This window comes from Dromiciops gliroides, chromosome 4, assembly GCF_019393635.1.
Source record: "Dromiciops gliroides isolate mDroGli1 chromosome 4, mDroGli1.pri, whole genome shotgun sequence".
Classification (NCBI taxonomy): Eukaryota; Metazoa; Chordata; class Mammalia; order Microbiotheria; family Microbiotheriidae; genus Dromiciops; species Dromiciops gliroides.
The window spans coordinates 251,004,467-251,016,257 of NC_057864.1; positions in this window are offsets into that span (position 1 = coordinate 251,004,467).

Consider the following 11,791-nt stretch of genomic DNA (forward strand, 5'->3'; position numbering starts at 1 on the left):
GCAGCTTCTCCAGCATTTATTATCTTCCTTTTTTGTCATATTAGCCAATCTGATAGGTGTGAGGTGGTACCTCAGAATCTGGGTTTCTTTCTAATCCCAGCCCCTACACACACACACACACACACACACACACACACACACACACACAGCCCCAAGTTTAAGCTCTGCAGCTAGTACATTCTGGCTGTGTGACCCTAGGCAAGTCATTTACCTTTAGTGCTGTAAACAACTTCCTAAATATAAAATGAGATAATATTCATAATGTACTTTGCAAAACCTTGAAGTGCTATGTAAATGCTAGGTATTATTAATAAAATTGTAAATTGCACAATGGGTACATTATTAGAAGTATTTTCTCATGAAGTTCTCTGTACCAATAAAAACAAATAAAAAACAAAGAATTAGTTTTGTTATATTTGTTATTGTGTATGTTGTGAGCATGTGTGTAAATATATATGTGAGGGGCAGCTAGGTGGTGCAGTGGATAGAGCACCAGCCCTGGAGTCAGGAGTACCTGAGTTCAAATCTGGCCTCAGACACTTAACACTTACTAGCTGTGTGACCTTGGGCAAGTCACTTAACCCCAATTGCCTCACTAAAATATATATGTATATACATATATACATATATATATATATGTGAGCATACATGTATGCATTTGTTCCTACATATATGCAAATGCATGTTTGTACCATCCCATCTCTGCCATCTCAGGTGTCTGATGTCCCTGTGGCTTCCTAAACCTTTTCTCTGTAATTACCCCTAAAGGGTGGTACCTCATTCAGACCTAGGCCTTCTTTGCTCTAGAATTCCCTTCCTCCCATCTTCTTCAGGAAACCCTTTCCCAACCCCTCAATTCTAGCACTTCCCCTCTATTATTTATTTCCTGTTTATCCTGTCTATAGCTTGTTTACATATTTTTTTGCTTGTTGTTGCCCTCATTAGATTGTAAGCTCCTTGAAGGCAAGGGCTATCATTTGCCTCTTTTTATATCTCCAGTGCTTAGCACAGTGCTTGGCACATAGTAAGTGCTTAATGTTTATTGGCTGACCTCCTTCCTTCCTTCCCTCCTTCCCATCAAAACTCACATGTACTATATTCCAGCTCTGTAAGGTAATCCTTATAAATGAATTCATGCTGATACTTTAGTGAATGGTATGGAGTAGCAGGGGTGCTCTCCTAATAGGTCTCTCTTCCAAGAAATATGTATGAAATACAACGCCTTAATACATAGGAGTTTTCTTGAATGGAAGGAATTTCAGGCAGTTGGGTGGGAGAGACAAGTTGGGGTCAGGCAGGGCCTTGCTATACTGCTGTGCCAGGGGAGGAGTTTCTCCCCACCATCTCACCCACTTCTGCCTGTGTGAAAGGCCAGCCCAAGCTGGGAAGGTCAAGATGAGGATAGGAAACCTGGTACAGACAGGCTGTGTTTTCTTTACCTGCTTCTGTACTGGGGGAGACTCCTTACAGTCCAGTCAGGTAAATAGCAGCTACTGGCAGGAGTTCTATTTCTCACTGGATTGTCTGACCCTTTCACGGCCAAAACCAACACCAAGTAGATTCCGGAGGCATGAGTACCGCCCACTGTCTGGGCTGCTCATCTTAGGCTGGCTGGCTGACTCTTGGCCTTTCTCACTCTTTCCCCCCTCCTCTTCAGTCTTCCTTTTCTTATTCTCACTCCCTTTCTTTATATCTATCTCCCTCCTCCTCCTCCTCCTCTTTCTCCTCTTCCTCCATCTTCTTCTTCCCCTCTTCCTCTTCCTCTCTCTCTCTCTCTCTCTCTCTCTCTCTCTCTCTCTCTCTCTCTCCCTCTCTCTCTCTCTCTCTCTCTCTCTCTCTCCCTCTCTCTCTCTCTCTCTGAATACTAACTCTGATTTCATACATTCTCCCAACAACCTTGAGAATGAAGGTTGGAAAGAAATGGGGTGGGTGAGACAGGATAACTTCCCATTTTATAGACATTTCATTTGGAAAGAACTAATAGCTGACCTAAGGTTACACATCACAGAGAGACAGACCTAGGAACATTGGCAGAGAGAGACAAAGAGAAAAGAAACAGAGGAACGAGAGAGAAAAAAGAGAAAATCAGAGGAGCAGACAGAGAGACAAACAAACAGACAAACTATCAAGTCAATTAAATTCAACAAGCATTTACTGAATACCCTCTACTATATTATGGGCACTTTGCTAGCAGCTGGAGATAGAAAGACTCAAATAAAAGACTTTCCGCTCTCAAGGTGCTTGCAATATCATTGTACTTTCCTAGTCTATCTCTATTGGGAGGGTAGCAGGGGAGGCGTTATGAATAATTAGTTAGGTTAGGATAAAATATGAATATGATCAGAATAGGATGTTCCCCTACCCTTGAGCTGGTTAGACACACTTCCAGGAAATCAGAATACAGGATGTAATATCTTAACACGGCTTCCTCTCACCCTGGGAACGGATAATTTCTCCCAATCCCTAGGTTTGTTCTGATATGCCTTTTCTAAAGGGTTCTTTGATCATACTGAGATTCTTGGAGGTACAATCCCATTTATAGGCTCCATTGTGTCTTTCTGAGGTGGTTGGGGAAGACCCTGGGTTTGGAATCCCAGCTCTGAATCTATTTATTTGGGAACTTCTTGGGAAGAACTTCTCAATGTCTACGTTAGGCCTCAGTTTCCCTCTCTGGAGAGTGGGGTGCTACTATTGTTTCTAGGCAGTTAACTTAGGAAATGATTATATAAATGAGGAGGATGGGGAGAAGAGAGCACTGGAACGGTCCCATTATCCACCCCCATATGTCACTAGGTCCTACTGTGCCATGGACCAGCTTCTATGCAAGATCCAGGGATGGGGTGGGGGTAATGGTTTTTTTTTTTTCAGGTGACCTACCACTACTACCACCACCAAGGCTGCCTGTCAGTCGATGTCTTAGTTCTCCCCTCCCCCCCCACCCCACGCAAACTCACAGTGGGATGGGGATGGGGGTCGGGAATAGGAGCTTATGATGGGAAATATTCCTGTCCACCCCCCATGACTCATAGATTCCCATTGTTTTCACATCTTACAAGACCCCTTCCCCCCGCCCCCCAGGAGACAACTTTCATCTGTTCTTTTGTTTACTCTGTTGGGGGGGGGGGTTATGTCCTTCCCTGACCTGCCCCCCCCCAACCTAGCTCTATCAATCCCAGGGGCTGTAGACTTCCTTGCCAAGGACTGGAATGGGGGCGAGTTCGTGTGTGTTGGGGAGGGGGTGGGGTAGATGTGACCGGAAAACCAGTTGCAAAATAGCCCTGCCCTCTTTTTTCCCTACCTTAGAACCAAACGGGTGATTGTGGGTAGGGAATACTGACTAATGATCTATTCCTGCTAATGGGGCTCTCTTATGAGAGTCGATATCGAGGTACTTTCAGGTCCCCAGGAGCTGGAGGGGGGCAATGTGAAGGTGAGTGGAATGGGAGGGGGTCTAGTCCCATCCTATATTGGCTCTCATTACCAGACCTTTACCTCGACTGCTACAGTAGTGTCTAAACAGTTTTCCGATCTCCTTTCTCCTTTCTAATCCATCCTTCATATCAATAGCGCAAGAATCTTCCTTAGGGTCATGCCCATGTTGTTCTTCTCAAAAATCTTCAGTGGCTCCCCATTGTCAACCAAGTAAATTTCCAATTCCTTTACTTGACATTCAAGGCTCTCTGTAAGTAGGTGCTACTTTACCTTTCCAATTTTATCCCATATTAATATTAGCTAGCATTAATATAACACTTTAAGGTTTGCAAAGCCTGTGGCAAATTATCTCATTTGATCCTCACAACAACCTTGGGAAGTAAGTGCCATTTTTATCTGATTTCATAGATGAGGAAATAGAGGCAGAGGTTAGGTGACTTACCCAAGGTCACACAGATAATGTTTGAGGCTGTATTTAAATTCAGGTATTTCTGAATGCAGGTCTGTTAAACTATCTGTTCCTCCACCACACTGCCCCAGACTTATCTTTCCCTACCCCAGCCCACCCCTCTCCACACTCCAAGCCAAACTGAATACTCTCTGTCCCCCACAATGCCCTCCAGGAAAGAGGATCTGCTTGAGGGGATTCCTTCTTGGAGAAGGGACTCCACGACCTCTAAGGCCTTATCTAATACTGAGAATCAATGATGCTCTAATTCTATGAAGTGGACTTTGAGCTAAGTCTAGAAGGAAAGATCACAGAACTGAGAACAGGAAGGAACATGAAAAGCTCACCTAGAGTTGGTCCCTCCTTTTATAGATGAAAAGAGACATCTGACAGAAATTTCTTATGACCTTGGTATTTCTCTTCCTGAGATGAGTGGCTTTAGGTTCATTCCATTGGCTTTGAGGAATGGGGGAGGGGATCAGGGGGGTTGAGGAGAGAAGCAGGTGGGTGTTTAATGCCTGTTCCTCATCTTGCTTCAGTGATCGCATCCAAGGCTGGGGGCAAAATGTCCTCAGCTCCCAATAGCTAGGTGGTGAAGTGAATAGAGTCCAGCCAGGCCCAGAATCAGGAAGACTCATTTTCTGAATTCAAATAGCTGTGTGGCCCTGGGCAAATCACTTTACCTGGTCTGCCTCAGTTTCCTCTTCTGAAAAATGAGCTGGAGAAGGAAATGGCAAAGCATTCCAGTATCTTTGCCAAGAAAACCGCAAATGGGGCCACAAAGAATTGTTCACAATTCAACAACAACTACTTGAATTGTATGGAATTGAATTTTTTGCCAACACCCAACAGAGAACTGGGAAGAGGCGGTGGAGGGAATTTAGAACAAGTGGAAGGAAGTTCTATTGACACAGCTGGAAATAAATATATAGGACTCACTACACCTCCAAAGTCTGTGTAGGTTGGAAACAAACAGGGGATAGAATCATAGAATGTCAGAGGTGGGAGGGACCTTAAAACACTGTTCAAACAAAGCATTGAGTGTCAGAGCTGGAAGAGGTGTTAGAATAGAGAACGCAATAGAGAAAACAGGAATGGGTAAGAATCATTTAGAGGGACAGCTAGCTAGGTGACACAGTAAATAGAGCACCTGTTCTGGAATCAGGAGAAACTGAGCTCAAATCTGACCTCAAACACTTACTAGTTGTGTGACCCTGGAAAAGTCACCTAACCCCCCCCCCCCATTGCTTCAAAAAAAAAAAGGCCCTCTTAGAGATATCCTTATTTTATAACTTTGTCTCTTAGAATCCCTAGCTTTCCTCAAAGTTCAGCTCAAGCTACACCTCCTTCATGAGGTTTTTCCTTATTGCACCTACCCACCCAACCAAGTGCAATGCCTTTCCCCAACTCTAAAATTACCTATTTTTTATTTGGTATTTATTTTGTATTCAACTATATGTGTGTATGTTGTTTCCCTAATAGGATATAAGCAACATGGGGGCAAGGACTGTTTAATTTTTATCTTTAGTATCAATGCCTGGCACATAGTAGGTGCTTAATAAATGCTTGTTGTTTGATGGGAAAACAGAGCTGGAGGCAGAAAGGGATTTGCCCTACGTCACACAGGAAGGTGAGGGTTTTGAAGCCAAGCTTCTTGTCCATCAGAATGCAATCAGGAGGGCAGCTAGATGGCTCAGTGGATAGAGGATAGAGCACCGGCCCTGGAGTCAGGAATACCTGAGTTCAAATCCGGCCTCAGACACTTAACATTTACTAGCTGTGTGACCCTGGGCAAGTCACTTAACCCCAATTGCCTCACTAAAAAAAAAAAAAAAGAATGCAATCAGGAGATAAAGGATAAAATCCTTTAAATAACCTGAAGAGCCAACCCCTGTGATTAATGCAATAAAGGCTCTTCACAGTCTGGTAGATTATTGGCCTATCCTGACCTGCAGCAACCCATTTAAGGAATCGGATTTGGCATCAGGTTACTGATGAGATTAAGAGGCCTCCCTTGATGTCACCAGGAAGCAGCTGATTTGAAATGTGATCAATGGAAAGTAAGCTGTAACCTTAGGAGGCGTGACAGGTTATGAAAGTGAGGTATGTTGAAATGAGCAAGGGGAATGCTATACTGATAGGACCATGCTGAAGGACAATGGTGTGTGGGGTGTCATGAGCCTGTTGTGCCCTCCTGGCTCACTTCCAAGCCCCCCCTCTACCACTATTCCCCAGTAATCCATCTTACTTTGAGGTTCACTCAATCTTTTTTTACCACTCAATCAAGATCCTGCTGGCTTTTGGCTACTTCTTTCCTCAATGAGTTTAGTGCTTGGCTCACAATCTTTCTCTCCTCCCCAACTCCTCCTCCAATACTAAGGGACTTCAACATACATACTGACACACCCTAACCTGGCAGTTTCTTAATTTATTTATTTCTCATGGCCTATTTCTCCACCCCACTTTAGGTATACCCTTAATCTTGCCATTACCCCAAAACACACCACTTCCATGTTTATGAACTCCATAAGTTCTTCATTGGATGTCATTCCACTTGTCCTTTGCCTTGTAACCCCACACCCTGTTCTTTGTCCTCACTGTGACCTCCTGGTCATTACCCTGGCATCAGCTACACTCCTCCCTTCCCCATCTTGACCGTTGTACTGTACAATTCTCCCCTGTCATCTTCTTTCAAAGTCCTTTGTCCCCTTATGCTAAGGAAGAGCTTACCCTGCTGAGCTTCAATCCTGGACTGTTCCCACTACCTACTGCATTTGCTCCTACTCACATGATGCTGAGCAAAGATGACAAAACTCACAAAACCATGCTGATTGGGTCCATTCCAAATTGATTTGCAGAATCTCAACTGTGCCCTCACTGCAGCAAAGCAATCCTTTTATACTTCCCTAATTGACTCACTATCCCACTCACTACACAGGTGATTTTTCTCCTCCTTCAAACTTCCCACCCTTTCAGCCTGCCCCGTTGTTGTTCAGTCATTCCGTTGTGTCCAACTCTTTGTGACCTCTACTGTTGTTTCCCCCACTAGACTGTGGGCCCCTTTGGAATAGAGATTGTATTTTGCCTTTCTTTGTATGCTCAGCTTTTAGCCCAGCATATAGTGAGCACTTAATAAATGCTAGTTGACTGACTGACTGGTCCCTATTTGTTCTCTCATTGGTTTTTCGGTGTCACTACCTCTCTTCCAGACCTGGGTTTCCCAAAAGTTGGCTTTGCTTTGCACTGGAATATAAGTTACTAACCCTTAACAAAATCAGCATACAACTCATTTTAGTCAATGCAGAAGGGTTTGTTTTTTCTTTTTTTTTTGGCGAGGCAATTGGGGTTAAGTGACTTGCCCAGGGTCACACAGGTAATAAGTGTTAAGTGTCTGAGGATGGATTTGAACTCAGGTCCTCCTGACTCCAGGGCTGGTGCTCTATCCACTGCGCCACCTAGATGCCCCAATACAGAAGTCTAAAATTTATTTTTCAAACTATAGATCTTTATGTGGAAACATAATAGTGTTAAAATGGCAAAGGGAAGTCTTAAAATTAAAAAAAAAAATGAAAGAAGTCTTAAAATTTAACATCTTCCAAGCAGATGTATAGAGAACTGGCCCTTCATTTTGCTTAGTTTCCCCCTGTTAGTACTAATCTTCTATCATCCAGATCTTGTCATCAGGAGTTAGTGAGTCCAACTCTGTCTGCCACAGATGCTTATCCTACTGTGGGTTTTCTTTTGTTGTTCAGTCGTTTCAGTCATGTCTGACATGTTATGACCCCACTGGGGTTTCCTTGGCAGAGATAATAGAATGGTCTGCCATTTCTTTCTCTACCTCATTTTACAAATGAGGAAACTGAGGCAAATGGGGTGAAGTGACTTGCCCAGGATCACCCACCTAGTAAGTGTCTGAGGCTAGATTTGAAGTTAGGAAGATGAGGCTCCCTGACTCCATGCCATGCTCCTAGCTGCCTCGTGGGATTTCCAGCCAAATTCAAATGATCATGGGGTAATATAGCAAAAATTGCTAAATGGTCCAACAGATTGGGCCTATTGGGGCTGCTGGGCTGCTTGAGGACCTATTTCTTAAATGCAGCTCTGGATGTTTACCCCACCAGCATAAAGGTCCTCTTTCTTCCAAAATGGCTCACTTTCTACACCAAACCTTTCCCTTTTGCTCCCAGCTGATACTGACCTCCTTCCCAGACAACTTTGTGTATGTGTGTGCACACATATATTATACATACATATATATTTATGTGCATGTATACATACATACGTGTATCTGTGTGTATATACACACATACACATAGACACACTGTATATACTTATGTACTTGTTTCTCCTGTTAAAACATAAGCTCTCAGGGGCAGCTAGGTGGTGCAGTGGATAGAGCACCGGCCCTGGGTTCAGGAGGACCTGAGTTCAAATCCGGCCCCAGACACTTGACACTTACTAGCTGTGTGACCCTGGGCAAGTCACTTAACCCCAGTTGCCTCACCAAAAAAAAAAAAAAACAATCTCTCGGAGAGTAGGAAATGTTTCATCCTTTGTCTTGCTATTTTTGATACATAGTAGGTACTAAACAAAAGATTGTTGACTGATTATCTGACCCAGCCTTCTGGTGTGATAGAGAGAGTGCTAAACCCAGAAGGAATTAGGAAGACCTGAGTTTCAATAACACTGCTGACACTTATTAGTTGTGAAACCTTTAATAGGTAACTCTGTACCTTAGTTTCCCCATCTGTAAAAATGGGAGGGTTTGATTGGATGAACTCAGAAGTCTTTTTTAGGGACAGCTAGGTGGCACAGTGGATAGAGCAGCATCCCTGGAGTCAGGAGGACCTGAGTTCAAATCCAGCCTCAAACACTTGACACTTACTAGCTGTGTGACCCTGGGCAAGTCACTTAACCCCAACTGCCACACACACACACACACACACACACACACACACACACACACACACAGAGTCCTTTCTAGTTTTAAATCTATGTTCCTATGAATCCTAGAGGCTGGGTAGGGACTAGTGATAGGGACACTGAGAGGGAAGGACTTCAACTCCAGAAGTTCTGAGATTCATTAGAGGAGCAATGAAAACTTGAGGCAGAATTAAGTATGGGCAACAGCTGGGCCCCTTCCTCTCTGGAGTCTTTCTTTTATAATCCTATTCTGACCTTAGTTCCTTGAGTGGGAAGCCTATATGGACTGCAAAGGCTTTACCTATAGATCCCATCTTACAAATACATTGTAGTTATCTCTTTCACTTTCCAGGAGACCTCCCAGAATTCCATACGACCCCCCCCCTCAAGTCCTTGTAATGAAATGACTGGCAGTGCAAACTGGACACAGATATTAATATGTGATTGCTTCTTTTGTGAGTTTGCTAACACCCCACCACCAACACACACACACACACACACACACACACACACACACACACACACACACTACAAAACTCCCAAGTTTGGCTTTGGATGGACACTCCTGGGAGAAGGTGAGGGGGTGGGGCATTAGCAAATGATTCATCTGATTTGTGACCAGCCCAGTGGAGTCAGCAGCTTGGACCTACTAGACAGGTTTGAATGTGTAATGAGAACTGACAAAAGTCAGTCTTTCCCAGTCTTTCAAGAAGCTTTCTCTAATCAGCGCCTCACTCTCTATTAATTTGTTATATTCATCACTTCATACTTTTTGAGCCTGCTCCTTCTTTCCCCTCTTCCTCCCCTACCCCCCTTCCTTCACCTGTCTCTCCCTGCTTCCCTTCATCTTGATCTTTCTCTCTGACTCTGTCTGTTTCTCTGACTCTGTCTCTCTCTCTGGTTCCTCCACTTCTCCCTGGTCCCTGTCTATTCCCACACAAATTCTTTGAAGGTAGAAACCAAACCTGTTAACCAAATGGGGAGCTCCCTAAGGGGGAGGACTGTGCCCTTTCCTTCCTCTGTTCTGCTAATGAATGGCTTGACTAGCCAATCTTATTTTGTGGGAAAGGAAAAGAAACTGCCTCTTTTAGAATCTTTGCCCTCCTTTTAAAATTATTTCCATTTATATTTTGGTATTGATTGTTGTTTGTTCAGTTGTTTCACTTGGATCTGACTTTTTTGTGACCCCATTTTGGAGTTTTCTTGGCAAAGATACTGGAGTGGTTTGCCATTTCCTTCTCCAGCCCATTTCATAGATGAGGAAACTGAGGCAAATAGGGTGAAGTGACATGCCTAGGGGCACATAGCTAACAAGTGTCTGAGGTAAGATTTGAACACATAAAGATGAGTCTTCCTGATTCTAAGCTCAGTGCTCTATCCACTGAACCACCTGGCTCCCCATATCATAGTACATCGTGTATATTGTTCACTTAGTTCTCCTTCAGGTCATACAAGTCTTCCTTTGTTTCTCTAAATTCTCATATTCATAATTTCTCAAGGTGACAGATGCTGGGTATGTATCCAACAGCTAAGCCACAGGTTCAAAGGATATGAACATACTGGGTGGGGAGTTGTTGTTCAGACATTTTTTTCAGTCTTGTCCAACTCTTTGTAATCCCATTTGTGGTTGTCTTAGCAAAGATACTGGAGTGGTTTGCCACTTCCTTCTCCAGCTCATTTTACAGGTGAGGAAACTGAGGCAAACAAACAGGGTGAAGTGACATGCCTAGGGGCACACAGTTTGTAAGTATCTGAGGCCTGATTTGAACTCAGGTCTCCCTGACTCCTGGCCCACTGCTCCATCCACTGCTGCCACTGGGTGAGGAGAGTGGAGGGTTAATATCTAGAAATGATTTTGATGTAAAACAAAAGTAATTAATAAAATTTATTGTGAGGAAGAAATAGAAAAGAAAAAGGGAGGGAGAGAGGAGGAGGAGGAAGAGGAAGAAAAGGAGGAGAAAGAGAAGAAATTACTGTCAGGACAAAGGGAGGTGGAGAGAACCCAGGTGTGTTCTTCCCTCTCTCGTCCCGCTCTTACCCAAGAACTCAGCACCACCCAGGCTAAGTGCTCTCTATTTAAACTGGAACACAAATGAGTGGGCATTATTCTTTAGCTCCTTGGGGCAGAGTTTGTTTTCTTGTCTTCTTCCTAATACAGTATCTGGCACGGAGTGGATGCTTGATACATGCCACTGAATTTAATCCCACCGGAGGCAGGGAGTCCCTGTTCTATTCCCATCTCTGCCTGGAGATCATAGGCGATCATAGGCAGGTCATAACTTCCCACGCTTGTTTCCTCATCTGCAAAATAGGGGTGACTCACTGCTGAATTAATGCCATATCCTCCTAGCTGGGTCTCTGGGTATCTAGTCTCTTCCTTTTCTAATCCATCCTGTTGTGTTGCCAAATGAATCTTGCCCAAACACCACTTTGATCTTTGCTGCTTTGCTCAAGAACTCAAATAAGGGCTCCCCTTGGCCAATGAGATCGATCACCAGTTCCCCTCTTTGGGACTCTAAGGTGCTTCATCATCTGGCTCCACCTTCCTATCCAAGTTATCCTCCCGCTAGTTCCCTGATCTTCCACTCTGCCCAATCCCATTTTCCTCTGAAGACACCTTTTTAATTAGTTTCTATATTCCAGAAAGCCAGAAGCCTTCTCTTCCTTAATTCTCCAGATACTGATGGAAAGCCCCTTGAGGGTAGGAACTTTGCTTTGTTTTTGATGTCTGAAGCACCTCACACATAGTAGGTGCTCATTAAGCAGTTGTTGACAGATCAGTCCTACCCTACAGGTTATTTTCTAGAACCTCGATCAAACAAGTAGCTTTCCCTAGTTTCCCTAAGCCAAAAGTGATTTTGGACCTCCTCATGCATGTGTGAAAGCATGCTTTATACTAGTAAAGCAGTCATGTGAGCCCCTCCTGCTAAACCCAGGTCTTGTTAAGGGCACACAGTAGGTACACATTTTTATTATGCCACACTTCTC